Source organism: Desmodus rotundus, chromosome 7, assembly GCF_022682495.2.
Source record: "Desmodus rotundus isolate HL8 chromosome 7, HLdesRot8A.1, whole genome shotgun sequence".
Taxonomy (NCBI): domain Eukaryota; kingdom Metazoa; phylum Chordata; class Mammalia; order Chiroptera; family Phyllostomidae; genus Desmodus; species Desmodus rotundus.
Genome location: NC_071393.1, coordinates 55,476,360 through 55,501,018, shown reverse-complemented (window position 1 = coordinate 55,501,018; position 24,659 = coordinate 55,476,360). Strand labels below are relative to the sequence as shown.

At 38.3% G+C, this 24,659-nt stretch overlaps 1 protein-coding gene and 1 pseudogene across 1 annotated transcript in view; one reads left to right on the top strand and one right to left on the bottom strand.

Moving 5' to 3' along the window:
- NUBPL (NUBP iron-sulfur cluster assembly factor, mitochondrial) overlaps positions 1-24,659 on the top strand; it is a 237,786-nt gene that overhangs the window by 92,742 nt on the left and 120,385 nt on the right. The gene's annotated exons all lie outside the window — the stretch shown is intronic.
- LOC112296539 (zinc finger protein 593 pseudogene) lies at positions 22,117-22,520 on the bottom strand (annotated as a pseudogene).

The window sequence follows — 24,659 nt, the reverse complement described above, 5'->3', positions numbered from 1 at the left end:
GAGAGTCAACATGGGCACACCTGATATTGGACCCAGGATTGGCGTAACGGAAAGTCCAAAGGGGAAAAATATCTAGGACATTAGTGAGGGAAACACTGAAGTCAAGGCCTGATTTCCAGGAAGACATGTAGTGAGGAGGAGGGATCAGGAGATGGTAAAATTGGAGGAATCAAATAGTTGAAAATCACCTTTGATGAGGAAGAAGTGAGTAGCTGAGAGGGGAATAGGTAATAAAGTTACAGATAAATTGGGTTTGTTAAGAGAGGGAGGGACATTAGAAAAGCTTGGCTTTTTATTTTTTAATAGATGAAATTTGGAAATGAGGTATTACTAAGGAAAGTTTTATTAAAGTGAGAAAAATGTCAAGGATCAAGGTATCTCACTGTAGGATGGTAATAATGTTACCAGATAAAATACGATATACCTAGTTTAAGTATCAGATACACAGTGAATAATTTTTCATAGTAGGGAGATGCTCCAAATATTGTTCACACTAAAAAATTATTTGTTGTGTATATGATATTCAAAATCAGCTAAGTGAGCACCCTCTACTTTTATTTGCTAAATCTGGCAATCCTAAAAGGCAGGGTAAGGTGGGTAATAGTCAGATTGGGAGAAAGTAAGCATGGTGGTAGAGTGGACCTGAGTTGTGTGAGAATAAAAGTATGAAGTAATATCAAGGGAACATATTTAGCCAAGAGTGGCAGGTATGAGTATTGAAATGAGGTGAGCATTTGATTGGGAGTTGGGACAGAGGATTATATTGAGATGGGGGAGCCCTACCAGAATCATTTTTGTAATTTGGTGAAGGGCAATGGTCTGACAGCTTCTTTTTACCAACTACATCTGCAGCTTCTTCTGAAGGATAACTTAGTTTCCTTAAGCAGTAATATAGGGAATCTCATGGTTTCAAACTTGCCAAAATCTAGTAATTTATCTGCAGAATTTCACCCCACCTGCTTCCAACTTTATTTGCTAAAAGGAAGGGAAGACATTAATGAAAAAAGCATGAATGCATTTTGTGATGCATTATGAGAAAGCAAGCTAGGCCATAAAAAGGAGAAAAACTTAATGATCAATTAGGAAAACTAGACAGATAAATGCTAGAATGTTATTTTGAATACCGGATTTATCAGTATGTCTTCCTTTTTACTCTCCTGATTTTGAAACAGTTTAAAAAAATTTTTTATTTTGACTTTAAATTAAAAATGCATAAACACCTAGTACATTTTTCTCAATAAGTGATAGTTTACAATTCTTGTTATTTGTTAAGATTCCCGAGTAATATTTATTTTTTCTAAATTGTACTCAACACAGATATAAGTAGTTTAACTCAAATGAGGAAGTCTTGTTTTAGAATCTTCAAGTTTGAAAATATGGGATACTAGGAAAAAATAATTTCAGTTATTGGAAAAAGAGCTACAGAAAGGAAAACTTCAAAGGCGAGGCTGTGTCAGCACCTGCTGTGGTCACAACGCGAGCCCTGGAAACCAGGATTTTGGCAGCACTTGCAGTGCTTTCACTTCAATCTCCAGTCTCCCCAAATGTGAAGCAGATGCCAGTTTTCTTCTCCAGGGTTCTGATAATGGCGTCTAATGAGTTGGCTGTTTCCTAGCAACTAAAGAAGCAGTTTCACTGTAGCTGATCCTGCAGGAGGAATGAGACATGTTCCCTTGATAGTTTGTGCTAGTGATTTCCCTGACAATGGAATTTCACTTCTGAATAAGGAATGTTCTCAGCCTTTGGTTTCCTAAAGAATTTTGCTTTTGAGTGTGGGCTAAGCTCTACTTAATCCTGTATGAAATAGAAAAAAATTTTGACCCCCCCTTAAGTACCCCACGGGAAGAGCCAAAGTAGTTGGATACATCATTTCTCATATGGCAAGTGATTATACCAGAAATTATAATAGGTGTGTTTTCCCCATTGTTTAACAGGATGATTAACAATTAAATTCTTCCCTGTATTTATTGTTTGAAGTAACAGAGGTTTATTAAATACCAGCTAATGTGTTGTAGACAAATATATATATATACAATTTTATTACCAGTACTATTACAATATAAGGTCAACATAAAAACACATTTTCTAATTCATAACTCACTTGATTTCAGACAGTATTCTATACAAAAATCATTGTTATACCAATTATCATTATGATTCACTTTAAATTGTTGAAAAATTCAATGTTTATCTCTTTTCTTCATTTCAAAATTTTTATTAAATTTATTGGAGTGACATTGGTTAACAAAGTTATATAGGTTTCAAGTGTACAATTCCATTAACACATCGTCTGTATATTGTATTGTGTGTTTTACCCAAAGTCAAGTCCCCTTCTATCATTATTTATCACCAGTTTACCCTCTTCTACCTCCCCCACCCCGCTTTCCCTCTGGTAATCTCCATGCTGTTGTCTGTGTCTGTGAGTTCTTCTTTTCCTTCTTCTCCTTGTCCTCCTCCTTTCTTTGCTTAGTCTTTTCATCTGTTTCATCCAGCCCCACAGCCCCCCTCCCCTCTGACAGCTGTCAGTCTGTTCTCTATGAGTCTATATCTATTTTGTTTGTTAATTTATTTTGTTCATTAGATTGCACATGTGAATGAAATCATATAGTAGTTGTCTTTCTCTGACTGGCTTACTTCACTTAGCATAGAACTCTCCAGGTAGATCCATGCTGTCACCAAAGATAAGATGTCCTTTTTTATGGCTGAGTAGTATTCCATTATGTAAATGTACCACTGTTTTTTTTACCCCACTCATCAACTGATGGGCACTTGGGCTGCTTCTAATTCTTAGCCATTGTAAATAGTGCTGCAGTGACATAGGGGTGCATATATTCTTCTGAATTAGTGTTTGATTTCTTTCATAAATTCCCATAAATGGAATTGCTGGATTGTAAGGCACACTAGGGTAGATTTGGTGTGCTGACCCTTAAAGAGGGGGGTGCCTGTGTCTGTAGCAGTTTCCTGTCTCTGTCTGGCACACAGAGTCCCTGCTTATTTTCACAAGCAAATGTAGTGTGGGAGCCTCTTCCTAGCTCTGGGCTGGGTGGGCTGGCATGAGTTTGAGACCCCACACTTCTCAGGGTGAACAATTGCAGCTGAGATATCCCTCCAGTCCTCAGCTTCCTGTGGGAGTGGGGCCAGCACTTTTGCATGTCTGCCCTCTCTACCAATTTTAATGTGACTTCTGTAAATCCTTGGCTGTAAGACTTCTGTTCAGCTAGTTTCAGTTGATTATTCAGGTTGATTGCTTTATTTTAGTTGTAATTCCAGTTTGGTTCTGGGAGGAGGTGAGTATAACTTCCTCTTACTCCACTGCCATCTTGGACCTATCTTTAAATGTTAGTAGTTTAAGGCATCTATACTCAACTGATCGTATCTAAACCCTCATTTGGCAGTCGTGCTGGAGCTGGAGATCCTCTGACTCTGAAGATACATGGCGGCGTGATACAATTACTTCGAATGACCTTCTTTTGGTCATTTATCATTTAAACAGTTTCTAAGGAAATTATCCATTTTTCTTCCTTTGATATTATCTAACTAATATAAATTGTCATCTTCATCCAGATTTATAGTATGATATATTAAGTTTCAGAAGTTCCAGACACTTAGGCGAAGAGATAAAATATTAAATGATGTTCTTAAGATAATTAAGTTAGCCATATCTAAATATACCAAAGAAATTTATGGCCTTGCATGGAAAATGCTCACAGACTGTGCATTAGCTATAGATGAAGTTATGGTATATCTTCATCGTCAGTTTTGGGCAAACTGATCTTACTCATTTCTCTCTATGATTTTGTCTCTATCATCAGGTGCTTAGCAGGTGTGATATTTAAATACACTTTATTAGACCTTTGTGAAGCAGTCACGAATGAGGAACACTAGTTAATTCAGTTGGGCAGGACAGTTGTCTTTCAGTCAGCTAAGACACGATTTTCTTAAAACCTCTTTAATCATGCAGCCCAGTTTTTATATACGAGGGGGTACCCCCGCAAAAAAGACAGGAATTTATTTATAAAAAATTGTGTGTTTATTCTTACATGTTTAAACTTCAGTCACCTACAGTGTACTCTCCATTTGATGCAGCGCACCTATCGAGACTTTTGTCCCACTGTTCAAAACAGTTTTGAACTCATTGATTTTGATGCTGTTTAGTGCTTCTGCCATTTTTTGTTTCACCTCTTCTACATCAGTGAAACATTTCCCTTTGAGGACTTTTTTTCATCCAGGGAAACAAAAAAAGTCACTTGATGTAAAATTGAGTGAATAGGGAGGGTGGGGCATAGGGGTCATGCTGTTTTTGGTCAAAAACTGATGAACACTCAGCATGGTGTGGGCAGGTGCACTTGTAATCACCCATCATGAAATGGGCAAAGGCGTTGAAAGAGTCTTCAGAAAAATTCACTGAAGCCAAATGCAGCCTCTCACAACAATGCCAGCTGGTACACTGATATAGATGGTTTCCTAGAACACTCACCTAGTGGGGAAAGCCTGTACTACAGGCCTGCCCTCCACTTTTTTGGGGTTCACCCCTCATATAGTTTATAGATAAATGAAAATATGAATGTTAACACATTTGTTTCAGTCAAAAATAATAATTTACCATTTTATGTCTGTCTTTTTCCCATCTTTACAACTATGGGAATAGAATTAAGGATTTTTCCCTAAGGAATTTTGGGGGTTTTTTAGCCCCCTCTCCCCTTGTATTAGTCTCTTATTGCTCTTAGATAAAAGAGTCAAGCCTAATTTTGAATTCTTCTTTTCCTTTTAAAACTATATGTTAGTGAACATGGAAATAGAGATATAATATAACTAAACCCAGTTCTTTGAAATATTTTACTAGAAATATATATCTAGTAAATAGCTCAGCTTGATTAACCTAGTAGAGGTTTCTTTTGATCATCATTCATTTGTTCATTCATTTAACAAATATTTATGGAACTTGCATCGCATAATTATTGCAATGCTTTTAAAACATTGGACTTTTTGTCATTTTCAGCAGCAGACCTTTAGTGGCTGCTTAATATGTTTGGGTCACTGGTTGGATGCTGAGGACACAAGAATGTGGAAGATGTAGTTCAACATTCTAACATGAAACTTTCGGTTACAGATTGTTGACTTGTAGTCATAGCAAGATGTTTAGATACGTTAGCAATTTTGATGATTTTCACACACCGTTTTACAATGTTTTACTTAAGTCAATCAAAATTGGAACTTAGAGAACAAGGCTGAGTATTACATAGTGTTGACTTCAAATTGGTGGTATTGTTACAGGAATCAGATTTCACAGATTCTTTTGGGTTCTGTGTCAACAATCCTGTTTCATGTGGAAAAAGAACAAGTTCTCAGGCGTTAGAAAAAGCCAACGAATATTAATTGCTGGTTATTTCCTCCTACTAAAATGCCCTTCTTTTCTGCTAATTATAAAAAAAGACTTAGATGAGTACCTCCAACTCACTGTGATGACTGAGTTCTTGAATCTTGCAATGTTCTTGCTTTAATGTTGCTATTATAGATATCTAAGACAGAAAGCTCTTACAACTTTTTTTTTTTTTTTTTTTTTGGCTGGCACCAATGGTACCCAACCCCCCACCACAAGTCATTTATGCCAAATTTCTCAAGTGTTAGAGTAGATCTGAGCAGTGTCATTATTTCATCAATTTACTCTTGTGTTCTGGTCTCTGTAAACAGAGACATGGAGAAACTTTTCACTTGATTAAATTACTTTGTGATCTGAAGGTTTAAAGGGTAATTTATTAAGAAAAGAATAGAAATAAAACAAAGCAACAGAAGTGTAAAAAATGAGAGTTATTGTTCTCCATTGTCAACCACTGATACTGTCATTTTTTGTTCTGTGTGGTTTTGGGTTGGAGCATTTTTTAAGGCTGGGAGGGCCCTGACTCAAGCTTCTTTTCTGACCTGGCACCCAGGGAAGGCCTTCTGCTGCCGTCCTGTGATTATATACAGCAGAACCAGATTACCTTGTGCTCTGTATCAGTGATCAGCCTTCTTAGATCAGTCCTAGACCCCGGTACCTTTGGGAGATGAAGGTACTTGACCATTCTTGGCCATGAAGTCCTTGAATTTCTTCCTTAGGTTTTAGGCATTTCACTCACATCTTGCTCCAACCTGGGTGCAGGAACTAGCATGTTACCTTCCCTTCTCCCCTTTGGTATATATTAGTTATTTCTTTACACTGGATCTCCCCTTTGGCAAGGTCAGGCTTCTTCACCTATCTAGTTACATGTCTTTCTTTCCTAGGACTTTTCAGCATGGTATTAAGTTTCTCATCTCTGACCTTCCCTTTCTTCCCAATTCAAAGCTTTGTTTGCTTTGATTGACTCTTTTCTCTTAGTGAAAAAATGTCCTCAGTCCATTTGTAGGCCAGCCTACCCTCTAGGAATTATTGAAGCTATAGGCTCAGGTTATCAGTTTCACTTCCCTGTCATTGGCTCTGGTGCTTCCTAAGGATAGAGGTGGGACCTTGCCCTGATTTTGTCTCTTCCTATTAATTTCATTTTCAGCAGTGAACATAGAGAATCCTGATTCTCACTTTCTGAGCATAGAATTGGGGGAGGGGTCCAATTTTTCTGGCATCTAAATAAAGATGTAAGAACAGTTAGAGAAAACAGAACATCTGGTTTAACTTCAGGCCTGAATCTAAAAAGAGAGCAGGAAAGGAAGTGACAAGAAAGAGAAAGGATGGACAGCTACTAGGAAATTGAAGTCATTATTGTGGTTTAAACTTGGCCAGTGTTCCACTGATAAAACAAAGATGCCCGGGTATTCTTTTGTGTCTGACGACACAAAGAAAGGTTTCCCATTTCCTTTTTCGTGTATCTACCAGAGGGAAGTAATAGGGGTCCCAGGACAGTCAGTTTAACATAAGTGTGGACTCTAACTGTGGCTCTGACATAAATGGGAAGCATGCAGAATGCTGGGTTGTGTATGAGAGAGTTGATAAAATGGACTGTCTCATTCAGTCGAAGTCAGCAATCAAAATCAGTGTAAAAGGAGGCACTAAAAGAAAAGTGTGCCAAGCCAGTGAAACATATTGATGAAAGGGAGACAGTATGATGTCAGACACAATTCATTACCTGCAAAAACCAGTGAGGATAAAATAATTTGCCTTAGAAAATGAATAAATTAAAAGCCGGCTAGTTGCCAAACACTTACAATATTCCTATTTCTACCTTGAACACTCTTCAGAAGAATTCCTAACTTTTTTATTCTTTAGTGTTGCTGGTCCAGACTTTAAAATATAACCTACAGTGATACGAACAGAGTCTAGGCTGAGGATAATTATAAAAGGCAGGGCCTTGTCTTCCGTAGTTGCGATTAAGGAGACCTAATAAAGGTCACATAAGATTATTTACTGGGTCCTTAGGAGAGCTTCTTAGAGCTGTGGCCCTTGTCATACAGGCGAGGGCCCATCCTATCTCCTAAACTGGATGGGGAACCACGGGTCAGAGTCAGAGGTGAGAAGCTTACTAGAGCGGTTCAGCTTCCAAGAAGATTTGAACAGATCCCAAGCAGGCTATGAGGGAGGGCGAGTTTTAGATATTACTGGGATTTTATAGGATTTGGCTCCAATTTATTATTTAGGCAGATACTATATTTATCTGATTTTAAAATACATACATTGTGAATTTTAATATCTCTGAATTTGGAGTGTATTTTCTAATCAGTAACATCTTGGCATCATGTTTAATTGTTAATATTTTTTCTCTTTGGTGGTATTTGAAATAATGGTGTATGTATAATCTATGGTGTTTTCTATTTAATGAGATACGGTAATTATTTTTGTTATGATCACTTGAATGCTGATTGAATTGTGTTCTTGCCTTTTTCACACTCGCTACAGAGTGATTCCATGTCATTCATTTGGGTCAGGTGTTTTATTGTTAAAAGACTGTTTTAGACTGCTGCTGGTTGTTTTGGCTACCCAGTCCTTGTCCTTCATTCCCCTATCACTAATTCCCCCTCATTCCTTGCCTACACATGCCAGATTACTCTTCCCAATGGTAACTGTCATGGTGTCAGTCGTCTCAAAGACTATCAGTGTATCCTTAATACTTTTTAAAGCAACTGACAATTTCTAGGTATTATAACTCAGAATGGGAATTCCTTGAAGTACAATTGGTCTGACTTTATTTGTTCTTTCAAATGGTTAAATTTTAGAAAAATTGTAAATAAGAAAGGCACGAAACTTGCTGCTATAGATTCTTTTGGTTCTTGTGAAGTGGGGGAAAGAGAGGGAGAAACATCATATGAGAGGGAAATATTGACCAGTTGCCTCTTGTGCGTGCCCCGACCAGGGATTGAACTGAACCTGCATCCTGGGTAGTGAGTACCCTGACCACGAATGGATCCTGAAACCTTTTGGCATATGGGGTGATTCTCCAACCAACGGAGCACCTGGCAGGGCTATTGTTGAGACTTTTTCACTGCTCAGAGGAATTTATGGGAGCAGATGACCATTAGTAAGTCAGTAGACTATTTTTTAGTGACAATTTTAGCTAATGTCAGATTTTGAGTTCTTTTCAAATCACTTTTTTTCCTTGCAAACAAATTAAGGGAGAATATATGTTGCAAAAGGTTTAGCTCAAATGCAGAATTAGAGGACATAGGCCTCACAGTTTGCCCTCACTTCTGATACCACTTGCAAATTTAGGGGTTCCCAAGACCACCTTTAGTTTTAAGTTTTCTAGAAGGACTCACAGAGGTCATTGAAAGCTATTATACTCATTGGCATGGTTTATTACAAGGAAAGGAAACTTTAAAATCAGCCAAGAGAAGAAGCCCAAAGGGCAGTGTCCAGGAAATTACCAGATGTAGAGCTTCTGCTGTCTTCTCCCTGTGGAGTCAGGCATATCACTTTCCTGGCATTGATGTGTGACACTGTGCACGGGGTACTGCCAACCAAAGAAGCTCACCTGAACCTTCGTGTCCAGGGTTTATTGGGACTCTGTGATACGGTCACGATTGATTGTTAATGGGGCTGAACTCAGTCTCTCCTCACCAGCCTCTCTGAGCATGACCCACAGCCCCCACCCTAAATCACATTATTACTATCGGGTTAGCTTCATGCACTGGGCAAAGACCTTAGAGATTACTTCCTAGAGGCTGAAGTCAAAGGCTAGTGTTTTGGGGGGTCCTATTTGAGCAAGGTTAAATTCTTTACAGATAGAATGTGAATAATACTGTTTTCTAGAATAAATGTACATCTAAAGCTAAATTTGGATTAAAATTTTTTAAATTAAGTTTATTGGGGTGACATTGGTTAATAAAATTATATAGGCTTTAAGTGTACAATTCTATTATAACACTTCATCTGTATATGGCATTGTGTGCTCATCACCCTAAGTCAGATCTCCTTTTGTCACCATATATTTGACCTCTTTACCCTTTACTACCTGCTTGTACCCACATTTCCCTCGAGTAGCCACTATACTGTCGTCTCCGAGGTTTTGTTTGTCTCATTGTTTATTTATTGCTTTTAGTTTTTACTCCACATATGAATGAAATCATTTGGTTCTTGCCTTTTCATGTCTGACTTGTTTTGCTTAACATGATAGTCTCAAGATTCATCCATGTTGTTGCAAATGGCAGTAGAAGGTACACAGATGGCCAACAGACATGAAAACATGTTGAACTTCACTAGCTATTAGGGAAATGCAAATCAAAACTACAATGAGATACCACCTCACACCTGCTAGTATATTATCAATAAGACATTAACTGTAGTAGAAAAAGGAACCCCCACTCACTGCTGGTGGGAATGTAAACTGGTGCAGCCACTATGGAAAACAGTAAGGAGGTTCCTCAAAAATCCAGAATATGGTTACCATATGACCCAACAATCCCACTTCTGGATATCTACCCCCAAATTTTGAAAACATTTTTTCATAAAGATATACGCATCCCTGTGTTCATTGCAGCATTATTCACAGTGGCAAGACATGGAAATTACTGAAGTTTCTTTTGACAGATGGTTGGATGAAGATGTGGTACATATATACAATGAAGTATTATATAGCTGTAAGAAAAGATGAAATACTGCCACTTAAATTTGGATATTAATCTAGAATGTTGGGAACATTGTTACTGACAATTTCTAGGTATTATAACTCAGAATGGGAATTCCTTGAAAGTACAGTTTGTCTGGACCATAGAATTTTCCAGCTGGAGAGGCTGCTGGAATTGGCTCTTTTGGATACCTTGAGGCCTACTAATTCTGTTACATCCCATATTCCTGTCATGCTTGGTAACTGTCCAAATATAAGCCTCTCTGATCATTAAATTTTTTTTTTTCTTTTTTACTGTTCAGGGCTTCTTTTCTTCTAAACCTAAACTTTTCTTCCTCTTCCCAAATTTTTGTTTTGTGTTTCTATAGCTTCAATTTGTGGTAACTGAATTCTCCTTAATATCCTTAACTGAAAACTGTCTATTTGCTTTAACTGAAAACTGTCATTCCTTACAGTCACAGCTTTTCATGAAGTCTTCTTAAGTGGATGCAGATTATCCTTTCACTTACTGTCTACCCATTGGTTTAGGGTGAGGTTTGACATATTTTTTGTTTCTTGGGCAGCTTCTCTTCTAGTACTCTTCCATACTTACCATGTTTTGCCGTGTATAATGCACCCTTTTTTGCTAAATTTTTGAGGGAAAAATAAGGATGCTCATTATACATGGGGTATAATGATTACATAACATGGGTATAATGGCATGATAATCCCATGTGTAGCATGCACAAAAACATGGGTGTGCATTATACATGGCAAAAAACGGTATATATTTTCTTGATAGTCATGGTTCTTAAAAGTATAATCACCTTCTCCTTCTCATCTTTGGTCACCTTTTTAAATTTGTTAAAGACTCTGCCGCTTCTTTCACTCCAATTTTAGCCACCATTTTATGTTTAACATCCTAGTTTTTCAGTTTCTTCTCCTTCTTAATGTGAGTGTCCTCAACCTGCATTCTACTTTAGCCATCCATTCTTACGGTACACCCTCCACCTTGTCCCCAGGAAGTACTCATTTTACTCGTATTCCCATAGCATTTCATCCTCTCAGCCCTCTTAGGGCCACTACCCCCAGGGTCTTTGTGCCACTCTGTCTTCCTTTTCATACCTGTCATTTATTTCCTAACATTGGTATATGTGACCCAGTATTTCACTGGCTTGCTCATAACTTCAACTTTTTTGTATTCTTTTCTTTTCATTGTACACCCATCCTAACCTCAATCTAGAATGGGTTCGGCATTCTGCTTTCTCTATTCTTACTCTCGGGGTTTTGCATGCTGCTTAGTGGCACTAAGAATTAATGATTTCTAACATTGATTGAATCCTCTGTTGTCCAATAATCCCTAGGAAGTTTTTTCTTTCATTTTTTTCTCTCTTTATTGCCTAGAAACCTGTTAGCGTAGGGAGCCCCCTGTTACATTCTCTGTGGGAAATATTTTAAAAACTACACTGTTATCCTGAACACTCTATCCTTTTACCTTCCTCTCAGCTTTTATTGGATGATCCCATTTTTCTGCCTCACAAAGAAAATTAAAATTATACGGCATAAACTTTCTCAAGTCCCATCCAGCCTTCTACAAACTTACCTGTATCTGAACGCATTCTTGCTCCCTTCCCTTTTATGTCTTTGGCTTCTTTCTCTTTATTAATCTTTCCCATCAGCATTTAAACATGCATATGGCAGAGAGTATTGGCTGGCTGTGTAACAGTCATTCACGACCCCCACGTTCCTTACTGCTTCCAAATAGAGCTTAGAAAATCAGATAATTTTTCAGCTTCCCTTATTGCTAAGAGTAGCCATGTGACCCAGTTCTTCCCAATGAGAATTCAGGGAAACTCAGATGAGGGGTGGGTGGGGTGGCTCCAGGTAAGGTGTTTTGCTTCTTAACAGAGAGGCCAGGTTTTTCCTTCCCCTTTCTTTCTGTTGGGAGTGTGTTGTGAAGACATGGCCGTGGATATCATTTTGTGGCAGAGCAGGAAGATAGAAAGAGCCTTGGTGTGATTGCATCACTGAAATTCTGAAAAAATCCAAGTTGTCTACTTCCAGACTTTTTTTGTGCAGTAAACAATAAATGTTCAATTGGTTTAAGTATCGTTAGGTGTTCTGTTACTTGTAGCTGAAAGCGTAAGTTTCTCCCCACCCCAACCCCCCCAAAAAACCAAGCAACTCTATTTTGATTTTATTTGGTGCCAGTCAATTTTTCTTCTCCCTGGCAGCCAAGCTTCTTGAATTAATTTTCTAAATCCGTCTGTCACTTCCTCTTCTTCATCTACTTCTGTCTGTAGTCATCTCCACCATGCTTCAGCTGGGATCACCAGAGATGTCTTTTTTTAATTGAATCCTTTGTGTACTTTTCAGTTCTTATTTTAATTTATTTCTCCGCAGTATTTGACCTATTAACCTTAATCTTGAAATACTCTTTTCCATTAGTTTCCATAACACTACATTCTCTTGGGTGTCTACTTTTTAATCTTCTCTTTGTCATTCTACTTTATAGTTTCCATTTCCTGTACTCATTTTTAAAGTGTAAGTCCTTAGCACAGGCATAATTATCTTAATTTTCTTAGGTTTGGAGACCCTTTACAATTTATCTCTTGGAATCCCTTCTGACCTTGCGCTGTCCCTGGGCAATGTCATCCAGGCCTGAAGCCCAGATACATATGTTCATTCATGAGTTGCAGAGACACGCATCACACGTGCAGTGCCTGCTAGACAGCTCTACTTAACTGTCTCATGGATACCTCAAAGTCTTGAATTCCAGATTGGGACTCATCATCGTCTCCCATACACCTGAAACGAGGTATGTGGGACACACACACCTCTTTGTTTGTGACACTCAATCATTGGCACTGCCATCCACATAGCTGTTCAGGCCAAAATCCTGGGTGTCATCCTTGACTCATATCACATTATTTATATTTATTATGTCCTGTTCTCCCATCTCTACTGCTGCCCTTCCCCAGGGCAGTCCACCTTCTCTCTCCCCTGGGAAAGCTGTAACAGACTCCACAGCTACATCTCTGTGTAATCTGAGATAGTCTAATTCTTGAATGCAGAACCTCATCATACTACTTTCCTGTTTAGACTCTTTAGTGACAACTTGTTTTCTTGACAGTGGTTCCCAGTCTAACATAGGAGATAAGGCCCATCTTGATCTGATCCCAGCTTATTCCCCTGCCTCCACTTTTTGCTTCAGATGTCCGGAGCTATCTGCTGCTCCTGGACTCATTTTTCCCTTTCTTGCCTCTAGGACTTCCCTCGTGCTCGTCCTTTTTCTGCGGTACTTTCTTCTATCACTCCATCTCCCCCTGTAGGTCTTAGCTGAGATGTCACCTCCTTTGGGAAAGCCTTCTGGGATAACCCTGGCCCCCACACCAAGAGGGCATGTGGGCTTGCAGTGCCTTGACAGGGCCACACGCTCCCTTGTCTCAGGGTCTTTGTACATGCTGCTCCCTCTGCCTTCCTTCTCTTTCCTGCCTCCACCCTATTGTTATTCCAGAAGATGTTCTGGGGTGGTCCTACATTTTCCCCCATCACAGCTAAGAAATTCTTCTGTTCACTTGGTAAAATTGGAAGCAATTCTGTTGTATTCCTGTGATTCAGAAATTTAGAATTTTGAATAGTTTGCTTTTAATTTGTGTCTTCTTCCTCCTTTACTTAAATCTTCACAAACAGAACAAAGCCTAAGCCTGTTCTGTAGCATTATGCTCCTCCAAGCAAGCTGACATTGCATAACTTCAGAGTGAAGATGTCCTAGAATCAGCTGACACTGTCTGAAAAAAATAAAAATAAATAAACAAACAAACAAATAAATAAATTGGCATTTGTAGCTTTCAGCCCAGCCATTGAACCTGACAAGTTCTGACATCTCTTCTTTTGGCTGCTTCTCACTTCTTTTTCTGTTTCCATGGAAATGGACATCAGATCATAGAAACACACTAAGATACTGGTGGCTAATTGCTCTTGCAGATTTCTGAATTCTCTTTGTTTGTGGAATGATTATTTTAGTGACTCTATGTAGTATGTGGTAGTTAGCCAAAACGTCTACGGCAGTTTCTGGGTTTCAGCGCTGGCTGATGTTCCCAAGTGTTACTAACTAGTATTCTGAAATGCATTCCCTGTTTCAGCTCTCAGGGAAAATATATTTTAAGAACTGCAGTCGTGTTAGAGAGGAGCACTAGATTTTAAGCTGGAAGACCTGGCCCTAAGCCCAGATCTGACCCTGTCTCACTGTTTGACCTTGGTTCATTTTGTTATATTTATTGAAGGAGTCCATTGCTACTACTTAGCTGTGCAACTTATTTATAAGTGTCTCAGAGAAAAGACTGCTTCTCTACCAGTGTGTTTTAGTAGAAAACGTAGAAATAAGATATACAACTAATTGAAGTAAGGAAATCAAACCAGGTTTCTAAACATCTAAAATTGAAAAATGCTTTTAATTCTACTTTATTATCTACTTCTGTAAAGTGATCTGAATAAGACATGTCACATGGCTGGCAATGTTAGGTTAAGATTCTCTTTATAATGAACATTTAGTTTCCCAAGGCAGATACAACCTATCTTATGACAAAGTGATTAAATTTACAGTTGAAAAATTCTATTCATTTCTTACTTAATGAAGGAAGTTATTACATTGCTTATCTAACTTACAGTTTATTCACTTCCAGGATGTAGGAGGATTTGCCATTGTCATAAGCCTCTGTAGTAGGCTTATCTATGCCAGGTCAGGATTTCCTTTACATCTAAATTTAGAACTTGGAAAGCCAAGTTTGTTAAGTGCAAAAAGGGACTGGCATGTGCATATAAAAAAGATGAGTATTTGCTGAGCTGCTTCTTCAGCATATAGTGTCTGCTCTATATCAAAGGAACCTGAGTAATTGAAATTGAGTAAGAGCAGAATAAATCTCGTTGTGCATGACTACACAGAATAAAATGTAGGTTTATACCGAGCTCTCACTTATAATTGCATGTATAAAGACATAAACCATACATGATACGACATTATAAATAAATTAAATGGGAAATAATCCATTTTATACTTTGTAATTGTGGTAAATTTTAAAAAAACAACAACATCTGCCTTTATTCAGTTTGCTGTGAAGTTAGTTGCCAATAACAGCCTACAGGCCACTTTGGTCTGGTCACGTCAAACCCCCTCTGTGACACAGCTGTAGGCTTCCGTAGAATTATCGCAGACCCGAGTGCTGTAAGGTACAGTACTTTGGAGTGAAAGTTTATTTTTAAGTAAAAAATATTCTATAGTTTTAGTATAATTAGACAGAAAAAATTATTCAAGAAAGAAATTATAATGGCTCATTACCTCCCTGTCAAAGTAAGCCACTGTTGACTTTTTTGACATATTCCTCTAATTTAAAAAAATTCTACTAGTATATAAAACAAAATTGGGGTAATGCTTTTGTAGCCTACTTATTTCATTTACCATATCATGAACATTGTACCCTGATATATTCTTAAAAATGATTTTAATAAATATGTAATATGCTGTTTCAAATGATTCTGTAATTTATTTAACTTTTAAGCTATTAATAGATATTTAGATTTCCTTACACACAACTTTGAGTAGGAGCCTATAAACTTTCTTTTTCTTTTAGTGAATATAGAAAGTGCCTAAATTATCTGGTTATTAGGTTGGTACCTCAGTACTATTCACTTTGATTTATTGTTGTCAACCACATCCCATTAATTTTATCTCCAAAATGTCTGTTGAATTTGTTCCTCATCTTTATTTGCATTGTGATTGCAGTAGTTTGAGTCTTCATCATCTAACTTGGAGCACTGCAGTACTTCCCTACGTAGCGGGTCTTCCTACCGCGTCTCTTCTTTCAACGTATCAATCATTTTATGGTCAACTTGTTTTGTAAAAGCATGGATATGGTCATATATTTCCTGACTTTAAACTGATGTTTTCCCATTTTCTGCTGCATAAAGTTTACTACATAGTCTCATACTCAAGAGCATTATATTTTGACCCTGTCTGACTGATTTAACCTCATTTCTCTCTTCTCCTTTTCACATTCCACATGTCCCAGTTGGTGCCCTTTTCATTGCCTAGAAAGTACTATTCTCCACCTTCTTTAGTTTTTTATTCCCTTCTTTCTTCCAAGACTTCAGCTCAGAGGTTCTGAGGTTGCACGTGGGAGGTCCTTCGGGCTGTAAGTCCTCACCAAGAAAGAGCAGGACTGAGCCCTCCACAGCTGCCACAAAAAGTGCTTGTAGAATTTTGAAGGTAATCAAGGCCTATCTGGATTAATAGGCCCCTCAGGTGTGCAAAGTGATACGGAACTGAAGTATGTTTCACTTCCCACTAAGTGTCTAAATTTGTGCCAAAAATCAGGTAGGTTTGATCCAGAGTGCATGTTGAGTTGGATGGAAGACAAGAGTTATAATTCTGAGCTTAGATCCAGGTAGATTTTTAAATTGTTTTTTAATATAGCTAATCAGTTGCTATATTAATTTTGGAATTCTGTTATTTAATATTGTAAGAACATTGAGGGGCATCCAAAAGGGCGACAGAGTAGGTGGAAGCTACACTAATCTCCTCCAAGGACCAAACTGGGATTACAACTAAATTATAGAACAGTCATCCTGATTAAGCAACTGAAGACTAGCTAGAGAGAAGCCTTATAGCCAAGGTTATGGAAGAAACTACATCACCACATCTAGACTGGCAGGAAGTGTAGAGACGCGAGATGGCTGGCTGGGCTCCCAAGGGTGGCAGCTGATGTTTTGGAAGGATATTTCAGAGGCCAAGGGGGTTCCCCCTGAGAAGTGTGGGGCCTAAACCCCAAGCTGGGCTCCACAGTCCAGAGCACTAGAAGCAGGAAAGGAACCTAAATAATAATTGGCTGTGAAAAGCAGTGGAGTTTCTGCCAGGGAGAGATGGCTATATATGCAGACTGCCTCTTAAAGGGCCAGTGCATAAAGTTTTGTTAGCAGCAACTTACCCTGGGCTCAGGCAGAGGGAGGACAGAGTAAACTAGAGCCATGTGAGGACTCTGGGATTGGTGGTGAGCTGACAAATGGTCAGCTGCTGGGATCTCTGTCCTCAGTCATTACCCATAATGCAAAATCCATCTTTCTCGGGCAGAGCACTCCCATCCATGTAACGTCAGCCTGGGGGGAAACAAGAGCCATACCTGCAGGAATCCCTCTCGCCCCACCCTGTGGAGTTTAAGCACTGCTGAGGAGTACAACAGGAGGCTCTTTCACTGATTTAAGCCTAACAGACTGTCTGCAGGTGGAGGTGAATTTCTGGGATCTTTGAGACGTGAGGTAAACCTTCACCAGGTCCGGTGCTTGTAGAAGCCAGGTTGCTGTGCAGCTTGGTTCTTTCTGTACTTACCCAGGCCCAGCACAGGGAGCCATGAGCTGTGGATTGATGATAGCTCCAAATAGGTTGCCCAGGGCCAGTCACAGGAAGTGTCTGATATAGACCTGTACCAGAGTTTTTAAGATCTACCTAATACAAAGAGAAAACAAAAATGGGAAGAAAGAGGCAGCAAAAATCAGAAAACAAAGAAGTAGGCCCCAAATGACAGAACAAGAGAATTCTCCAGAGGAGAGATAAATGAAATAGAGACAAGCAATTTATCAGATAGAGAGTTCAAAGTAATGATTATAAAGATGCCCAGCAGCTTGAAAAAAGACATAGAAACCCAAAAAAGGACAAGTCAGAAATAAAGAGTGCAATGTAGATACAAATAATACACCAGAAGTGCTAAACAGTAGATTAGATGAAGCAGAGGTTCTAATAAGTGATTTGGTAGACAAGGTAGAATAAAACACCCAAGCTGAGCAGCAAGAAGAAAAAAAAATTTTTTAATTGAGGAGACCTATGGGACAACATGAAGCATAACAACATCCATATCATGGGGATACCAAAAGGAGAAGTGAGTGAGCAGGAGATTGAGAATCTATTTGAAGAAATATTGACTGAAACCTTCCCTAACTTGGTGAAGAAAAAATACACAAAGTCCAGGAAGCAGAGTCCAAACAAGATGGCCCCAAAGAGGCCCACACTGAGACACATCGTAATTAAAGTGGCAAATAAAGACAAGGAGAGCATTTTATAAGCTGTAAGAGAAAATCAGTTAGTTACCTATAAGAGAGCTCCCTTAGATGATCAGTTGATTTCTCAACAGAAACATGTGAGGCCAGAAGAGATTTGCGTGAAATACTCAAGGTGATGAAAAGCGAGGACCTACAATCAAGACTACTTTACCCAGCAAGGCTATCATTTAAAATTGAAAGACAATAAAGAGCTTCATAGATGGGAAAAAGCTAAAAGGCGTTTGTGATCACCGAGCCAACGTTGCAACAAATGTTAAACAGCATACTTTAATAAAAAGAAGAAGAAAAAGAATTTTTAAAAAACCAGAGGAAAATAGTTAAAAATAAAACAGCAATAAATATGTATCTGCTAATAATGACTTTATTTTATTTATTTATTTATTTTTGTTCAAGTCCATTTTTCTGCCAAAATCTCTCTGGGATACAGGGAAAAACAGTTCTACGAGGGAAGTTTATAGTGTTACAGGCCTATCTCAAGAAATAGGAAATAGTTCAGATACACAATCTAACTTTATACTTAAAGGAACTTGAACCCTCCCCCCCCAAATTAGTAGAAGGAAGGAAATAATAAATATCAGAGCAGAAATAAATGAAATAGAGTCTTAAAAAATGATACAAAAGATCAATGAATGCAAGAATGGAATGCTACTCAGCCATAAAAAAGAAGAAAATTTTACCCTTTCTGACAGCATGGATGGACCTGGAGAACACTATGCTAAGTGAAATAAGCCAGTCAGAGAAAGACAAATACCATATGATTTCACTTACGTAGAATTTAATGAACAAACTGAACTAACAAGCAAAATAGAGACAGACTCATAGATAGAGAGCAGGCTGACAGCTCCAGGGTGAGGGGTGCTTGGGGGAGGAGGGATGGAGCAAAAAATAAAAGATCTTATGTACATGGACAACAGTGTGGTGATTGTGGCAGGTGGATGTGGGTGGAGTTGGAGGTTGATAAATGGTAATGGAAAAAATGCAATAAAAATAAGCTATTAAAGACAAATTTAAAAATAATTGTAAGAACATTTTAAAAAGAAAGACTTCAGTTCATGTACTACCCATCCTGTAAAACTCTGCTGTCTAGTACAGTAACTACTAGATATATGTGGCTATTAGGATCAGTATTAATTAAAATTAATTAACATGAATTAAACTTTAAAATTCAGTTCCTCAGTCAAATTTGCCACATTTTAAGTGCTCAGTAGCCACATCTGGTTAGTGTCTATTGTATTAGCACATATGAAAGAACATTTTCACCATTGAGAGAACTTCCATTAGGCAGCACTGCTATAATGCCTTTTCTAAAATAATTCCTTTTGTCCTCAGAGCTGCCATAACCCTTAAGATTAACTATTTTTAAAAGCCTTTCAGTTCCTTTATGGGTAGGTGAGGGACCAAGCCTTTGTTCTTTTTATCTCTAATACCTAGAATAGTGTGGCATAGAGTTGAATTTCAAAATGTGTTTAGTCTCAGTGACTAAATGAGTAAAAAATGACATGAGTTTTGGGAAGTCATATGAATAATGACTATGTTAGGGGTCTTTTAAGTCTAGAGAAATGCTGATTCCCCTTTGTAAAGTGTGTAGTTTTACTTTGTTGGTGACTCACAAAGCCTTAGACAAATTGCTCAGTTTCTCCGAACCTCTTACCATCTAAACATTGGGGAATAATGTATGTTTCTTCTACTAAATTTAACAAAGCCAACATTTACTGACTCCATGTCAGATATAGTGGACATTACACAAAAGTATGAACCATTTCCAGTGGATTCCACACTATTGCCTGAGTTTTTATTTTATGAGCTGAGAGGGCAGACATTTAGGGTGGTTTATTTTATGCCTAGAATTCTTATCTCCTTTACTTTATTTCATTTTTGTAATATTTTTATGAGTAGGAGTAATTTTTTGTCTTGTAGATAAGGAAATAGAAGCATAGAGAAGCTAGGTGCTTGCATAACGTCACATACAGCTGGGAAGCAGCTCCTTTGGTTACACTTCAGCTGCCTCTCATGTAACCTCATTTCAACATTGTACATTCCGTGTCTCTGGGGTAGCTTTGGTGAGTCATGTTCTTTGTAACTGTTCAAAGCTAGAGTATGTCTTGGTTTTTGGTTTTAAGGAAAACAAACAGCTTGAAACATTTTGAAAAAGGAAATATTAATGCCTTACTATTAACATTTTGTGATTGACTGCTATGGCCTGGACTTTGCCTTGGTTAATTGGCTCTAACCAGAGCAGGTTAAAGAAAAAGCCATGAATTCTCTGAGGAGTAGAATTCCAGAAGCCTTTCGGAAGCGCTTACCATATTTTACCTTGTATAATGCGCACTTTTTTGCCCAAATTTTTGAGAGAAAACTAAGGTTGTGCATTATACATGGGTAATACTAATTTGTCACTGGTACATAAAGTGTCTTGTACCTTGTATCTGTTCTTGTGTTTTCTAATTTGTTACATAAAATTTCTTGTACCACAATATGTTCAAAAATAAATGCTAAAACTTCTTTATAGTTTAAAACAAATATCTAAATATAAATAAATAGTTGAATTAAAAAATTGAAACGAAGGATTTTTTTTTCCTGAAAGTTTGGGCCATAATTGTGGGTGCACATTTTACACGGGAGCTCATTATACATGGCAAAATATGGTAATCACTCTATGAATTGAAATTACCATGTTATGCCACTGACTCTATGTCTCTAGCTCTCTAGTTTTCAAGAAATTTTCAATGCCTAACATTACCGCTTAAAAATCCACACACTACAATAAGGAAAGATAAGACACAATAGAGAATGACCAGGAAAAACTTATCTGAGAAGGTGATTTTTAAAGCAGACCTGAATGGAAGGAAAGAGAGTGAGCCATCCAGGTATTTGGCAGAAGAACATTCCAAGTGGAGAGAAGTAGAACAGAAGTAGAGCCATGGACTAGATCATATATAGGATCTTATAGGCTATGGTAGTGTTGCTGGTGTAAAACTAGTTCTTGTGGTATTGCGAGGAACTAAAACATGGGTGGGACGATAGGGTTCCGTGGTAAATTTACTGATGATATAAAATTAAGCAGTTTCCCCTCCTGATTTCCCATCTCTTCTCTCTACATGGAAAAGGTCCAGTCTTGTCCATGGCAAGGCCAACGCAAAAGCCAGCATCCAGAGGTTTGTTCCATATTAAAGTATAGTTTAGTTAGCATCTGGCTAGCTTGGCCGTGTTTCCAGCAGCAGCCCATTTGCCATACTGAGACATTCATGCTCCCTCCTGGAGCCTGCATGTATAGTCCACGCAGCTATTGGCCATGCAGCTGCTAAGGCTGCATGGCTATTGAGAGAGGAGGCATGAGTGCATGGGGAGAGCTTGAGTCATGAAAGAGAGAAACTCATGAACTTGATTTTTTGTTCTCCTGGGATTATATTAGCTTGGTCTTGGAAAAGACCAGAAGGTGTTTCAAAAGAACCAGTCAACTTCCCAAGCTTTCTTGGGCTTTTGACAGGTTCACACCCCCTAGTTAGACTGACAGGCCTCTTTGGTCAAGCTCCTCCCTCATGCCCCGCAACAATCTGGCACCAGAGCAGGAGAGGGAGAAGTGTTTGTCCTCCTGGTGGAAAAATGCTGTAATCCCCTGCAGTGTGAAGGTGTAGCTTCTTGATGAAACAGACAGGCTTCTGCTCCCCAGTTTATCAAGCTCAATGTCTAAGTCCCTTTGCTCTTTTTCCTTTATTAATAATCAGTTAAATATCGATGGTAACAGTAGGGTTTTGGGTTTTATTCCATAGATGATGAAAGTCTTTGGAGGTTTTTGAGCAATGCAGTGACATGATCTGATTTTTGTTTTATTTCATTTCATTTTTTCTTTATCCCGTTCAGTTATTCAAGGGGTAGGGCACCCAGAAGAGCCCATCTACTCAACAAACCCGGGACCAAAAAAGGTTGGTACAGCCTCTCCCAGCCTAGCGCTGCATCACTGTCCCTCGGCAGTTCCTCTGCCTTGCACCCTCAGGCCGTGTCAGGTAGACGTGTCTATCACAGGGACCTCAGGGGATACTTCTGTGGACACTGCCCACTGCTGCGGGTGGGGGGGCACATGGGAGCCCATATCCACTGTCCTGTCAGCCTCTTCCTGAGTGTAGGGCTCCATGCTCATCTGCGTTAGCTTTAGTTGTAGTCTTTAGATTGGAAGTGGGTCTTCAGGTTGCCAGAATCAATTAAGTTATCTTGTGCAGGCCAGACAATGATGCAGGCCACCGCCTGTCATGTCCGGGTCAGACTGGGTGCCAAGGTCTGGGCCATGAGGGAACCTGGAGCCACAGCTCACGGGAATCTCAACCAGGTCCAGTGCCACCACTTTGCCTTCATCTGGCAGGCCAGGGATCGTGTTTGGTATGCACCATTCCAGCAGGAGTGACCCATGGCTGGTGTCAGCAGAGCCAGAGCCCAGGGCCGAACTGGAAGCTCAAGTGTGCGTGCTTTTAGACTTTTCCGATTTTAGTTTTAAAAGGACTAATTTGGTCGTTTGTGTTGGGAATAGAAGCACATGGAGTTCGAAGGAAGGACAAGAAGAAGGGAAGAAGGGAGACCAATTGGGAGCCTGTTACCTGTACTCTAACAACTCCGTGCGACAGGTCCCGTTACTTTCTCCATTTTCAGTTTAGAACAGAGGCCAGAGAGGTTAAGAGGTTGTTCAGTGCTACAAATCCAGTCTGTTTTATTAACCACTGCCATTATTTTATGCTGCCTGACTGCCATGAATTAGTTTTAAGAATTGTTGGCATTGTATAATATTCCAATATACAGGGTCTGGCACAAATAATGCCCCTTTTTTATTATCAAATCATAAGCATGTAATTCTGTAACAACAATGTCACGTAAGTACACCATATGACATATTAGGTGAAATATGCAAATTAAAGCTGTAAGTTATTATACCCATATTATTACCCTATCAACCACATTCAAGCAGGCCTTACTTCTGCCGAGCCCTGTATATAATATATATATAAATTCCAAATGGATTCTTTGAAAAATTGTTTTCTTATTAAATAGCAACTTGTAAAAGCATATATTACTTAGAATTTGTTAATGAAACAATTCAATGTGTTGGTATGGAGAGTTATGTGGGTAGGACAAGAATATGTATATTCTTATTAAAAGATACTTGATATTAGAATGCTTTTATATTAGAACAGGATTCTTCTTTTTTGTGTGTTATTAATTATTGTTTATTTTCTTTTTTCTTTTTTAATGTATTTTATTGATTATGCTATTATAGTTGTCCCATATTTTTCTCCCCTTTACTCCCCTTTGTCCTGTAACCCCCCTCCTACCACCTTAGTTCATGTCCATGGGTCGTACATATAACATCTTTGGCTTCTCCATTTCCCATATTATTCTCAACCTCCCCCTGTCTATTTTATACCTACTAGTTATGTTTCTCATTCCCTGTACCTTTTCCCTCCTTCTTTCCGCTCCCCATCCCCACCAATAACCTTCCATGTGATCTCTATTTCTGTGAATCAGTTCCTGCTCTAGTTGTTTGCTTAGTTTGTTTTTGTTTTTTTAGGTTTTGTTGATAGTCGTGAGTTTGTTGTCATTTTATTGTTCATAGTTTTGATCTTCTTTTTCTCAGATAAGTGCCTTTAACATTTCATATAATAAGAGCTTGGTATGATGAACTCCTTTAACTTGACCTTATCTGGAAAGCACTTTATCTTCCCTTCCATTCTAAATGATAGCTTTGCTGGATAGAGTAATCTTGGGTATAGATCCTTGCCTTTCATGACTTTGAATACTTCTTTCCAGCCCCTTCTTGCCTGTAAGGTTTCTTTGGAGAAATCAGCTGATAGTCTTACGAGAACTCCTTTATAGGTAACTGTCTCCTTTTCTTTTGCTGCTTTTGATTCTGTCCTTATCTTTAATCTTGGGTAATGTAATCATGATGTGCCTTGGTGTGTGCTTCCTTGGGTCCAACTTTTTTGTGACTCTCTGAGCTTCCTGGACTTCCTTTATACAACCACAAACTTCTCTGAGATTTAGCTTTATTTTAACACTGGTTCATGGAAATAATGAAAGCTTAGTAATTGAACTAAAATGTGAAAACCAGCATCATTTTTTAGGTAACATGATAAAGTGAAAAGAACACAAGCTTAGAAAAAGAATATGAACTTTGAAAAAATTCCTTTAATTTTTTAAGCCCTATTTCTTCATGCCCAGTGTAAAGATAGTATTAGCTATTTCATTGGACTGTTATATTAATTAAGTATGATAATGCATCTAAACTGTCAATGATATTCCTTTATATTTAAGGGTCAGTAAATGTTATATTCTTTCTTACTAAAGTCAATGTTGTGGGTTTGAGAATGATAATTCAAGGAAATTTAGCAATTACTAACTCTAGCCTAAATTCTTATAAAATCTTAGTATTTTTACTCATTTCCTTGCAATCTAAAGGATCAAGTCTTAAGAAGAGTTGTAAGAGGCACTGGTGGAATTGTTTTAGCTTTTAGGAGACAAAATTTAGAGATGCCTGATAGCTATCTTTAAATGTGTAAA